This window comes from Catharus ustulatus, chromosome Z (genome assembly GCF_009819885.2).
Source record: "Catharus ustulatus isolate bCatUst1 chromosome Z, bCatUst1.pri.v2, whole genome shotgun sequence".
NCBI classification, from domain to species: Eukaryota; Metazoa; Chordata; class Aves; order Passeriformes; family Turdidae; genus Catharus; species Catharus ustulatus.
Window position 1 is genome coordinate 35541789 of NC_046262.2, and position 3742 is coordinate 35545530.

Consider the following 3742-nt stretch of genomic DNA (forward strand, 5'->3'; position numbering starts at 1 on the left):
AATGATAAAGACAAAAAATTACAGCCTACAGGCCTCTGTTCTGGACATATTTAAGTATGTAACTCGTTTGTTTAAAGCATCAGTGATCCCGCGTCGTTGGTTATACAATGTGGTCACTGGGACAGCCTGTGAAGAAAAGCCTAATAGTTAGAGCACTCTTCTCAGAACCCTGGAAGGAAACAAGTTCAAGATTACTTCAACTCAAAAGGATTCAGATTCATATCTGTGTATCAAAAAAAGGGGGAGCTGCAAAACGGCACATGGAGAAAGCTGTCATAGAGCAACAGCAAATGTGAGGCTCATGAAGTGAGAGATGAGATGCACGGTCTGAGTGTGTCTCTACAAAGGCAGAGTCCAAGCGCCATCGGAGCAAACAGATTATGGACGGAAAGAGGGAAGTAAGGACAGGATTAAATGGCAAATTTTCAAATCAGAATGCCAAAGGGACAGGTGTTGGGTGTCCTGGGAATTCATAATTGTGGTATGCAAAAGCTGAGTTACAGTCAGGAAAGTGACAAATATTTGCTAATATCAAGTAATTTAGACTAATAAAAAGAATGGCCAAGAAATTGGGAGTTGCTGAAAGACATCCACACAGGATAATAAAATTGGAAGTGATATTCACTATTGACATATGCAAACTGCTATGCATGGAGAAAAAAATCTAATTTTATATACATAATGTTAGGTCGTAAAGTTTGGATTTTTTGCGAAGTTATGGTAGGTAGCACTAAGAAAACGTTGGTTTATTAGTCATTTAGTTGTGAAAACAGAAAAAATATTGGCAAAAGAACAGAGAACATAACAGAAAATACCATGTCCCTCTTTAAATCTAAAGAAAACTGGAATGCACCAGGGAGACCTGTGAGTTACTCATACCTGAAATACACCTGAGGTACATTAAAACTGTCAGGATACAGAGAGAATCAGAGGCGATCAATGGTATATATCTTCTGTACATGTAGCAGTCGAATAGCCTTGCATGCTTCTTACAGTATGGAAAGCAAGGATATACAGAAATATATGACACAAATTTACAGAATTGTGAATGACCTGGAGAAGCAGGCTGAGGCACACTTGCTCATTCTTTCTCTTAATACCAGAACTGTGAGTCTCCAGAAGCGTTCAAAGCAAACAGAAAGATGGGATACTTCACACAGCACACTACTGAGTTAACTGTTGCAGGATGCTCAGGGTGTTAAAATTTTACATGCATTTTAAGAATAAGTGGAAAATTCGTGACAGATCACTGAGAATTGATCTACAAAAACTCATCTATTGCTCAGATTGCTATGCTAATAACGTATTTCAGAAAGTATTGTGACATTATTTTTCCTGTCCTACTCTTTCTAGAGCATGCATTATTTGTTTGCTGTTGGAGACAGGACACTAAGATAGATGAACTTCTAGGGTAACATACGACAATTGCACCTCATCAGAGAGAGGATCAAGATTTGTGACTCCCATTTGTAGCTTAGGGTTCAGAATGAAAGAATTTCTTTAATGCTATTTCAGTGTACAGTATATGACAGTAGACAGGATGTATGCAGAGATGCATTTGCAAAGAGTACAAACTCCAAAGGCTAACTGCATATGTTCTATATGAAAAATATTTTAAATGGTTCAGGAATGTACAAATTCCTAATTTTAAGGACAGTGCTGCATTGATTGGAATAATTTGCTTATTTTCTTGTGAAATCAATTTAAACAATTTTAAAGTTTCTGCATGAGAGACTGAACCCCTTTTTTATATTATGCCAGGATAACTGATAATTGATATCATAGGCATATAGGTACAGATTTAAATGCTCTCTAAGATGCAGAAGCAACTCAGACATCTATGTCTTGGTACTGTAATAGTGGCTAGTCTATGCCATGCATGTCTGAAGCATCCATAGCGTTGTGGCCATTGGCAGAAGTGTCAGATATTACTTTTGTCTCTATCTCCTTGTTTAGTTACAGGCCCAGTGAAAAGAAATAGCCTTTTGAAGGAGGAAATAAACAAGTCCTGACAATGGAAAAGACGGCTCTAGTACTGAGTTTCACAGAGTATCAAAAGATACATTTTATTGCCTTTGACGTCCAGAATATACCACGGTAACGGTAACTTGTAATATTTCTCTAGACTTCACATGGATGCTCAATCTACACTGGGAGAGGTAATGATCTGCAATAAGATAAAAAAATCTGTTTTTAAAACAAAAGACCTGGGAGAAGGCTCAAAGTTCACACTGTATGGACTGTTTTTATCATGTATTGCTTATTATAATAACTATTGAACAACAGATATTAATGGCATAATGATGACTGATGATGCCCCAAATTTTTAGGCCAGTGTAATCTTAAAGCAGTCATTTGGAAAAATAAAAACAGCTTGATATTCCTTTTCAACTAATCATGGCCCTTGCTGTCAAAAGGGAGATCTTTGGTAGAACACCAGTGAATAAATTATTAGTGAAAGAGGTCTTCACTAAGGGATGTTATTTTTTATTATCAATCTTCAATTTACAAAAAAATTTGAATTTTATTTCTGTGTAATATACAACGAGCTCCCAGTGTAGGTCAGGTTTTCCTTCAAAGATAGTCTAAATAATTTGAAGTTCAATCAATTATTAATTATGGATAGAAGTGCATAGAGAAAGAAGGAAAATGTATTTTCATATATTGCTTGCACCACAGAACTGCTACTGGAAAATGATCATTTGCTGAAAAAATGTAAGAGAAACTTTTTAGTGTAATTGTAGTAGCCATTTGTGTTTTATGAACCTGCTGTTTTATGTGGGATGTGTGATTTGGATTTATCCTCTCCTGTCTTGAAATTAGGGTGTTTTTAATCCCTGTGTGGTCTTTTGACTGTGGCTGGTATGAATTTGTACCATAACAGATTAGTAAACATGCAAATTATCGTGATACTTCATATGCTTAATAAAATATATGGTTGAAACTGGTAAGTGCTTCCATCTTCTTAAACTGATTATTGCTGACTGATTATAAAAAGCTTTCCTGGTACACAGAAAAAAAAATGCAATGCAATGTGCTACATTGCTGACTGATTATTACAGTACACAAATTTTAAAGTTGAACGGGACTGTTGGAATAAGACCTAGAAAAAGAATCAACTTATTACTTCCTCAAGTGATAAAGAAAAAAAACATAGAAGGATGAGTATGATATATCTTCAAAGTTACATTACACCAATTATACTAGTAAAACAGAAAACAAGTGAATTGAGATCCTTACTAAGGCTATGGTATCTTTACATTAAGCAGTTTATAAGCTTTCTTAAAAATGGGAAATGCCAACTTTCAACTTCGTTGAAAACAAACAAATGTTGAAAACACAGGCTTCAATTTGGGGTCAAAGTCACATTGCTGCAGATCTTACATTTCAATGTATTTGCTATTTTGTAAAGGTGTCTCTATGTCACCAACATATTTCATCTGCAAATCTCCAGAAAAATGAAGAGAAAAATATACGGACAAAAATCAATGTATAAGGCTGAGGAATTATAAAGGAAAGAATAACAAATACAATAATAAATTTGGGCTAACAAAACCTGCAGGCATCAAATTCAAGCTACTATGAAACAACTCGGTATTTTTTTCTGGTAACTAATTTTTAGTGAAAATACAGGTAGTGCAACAATCTGAATTTTGAACAGAGCTTCAGTAAAGAGTTTGGTATGATGATGCCTGGCAAATCATCAGTGTATGTTGAGGAAGCTAAAACCTTGCACAAAGGC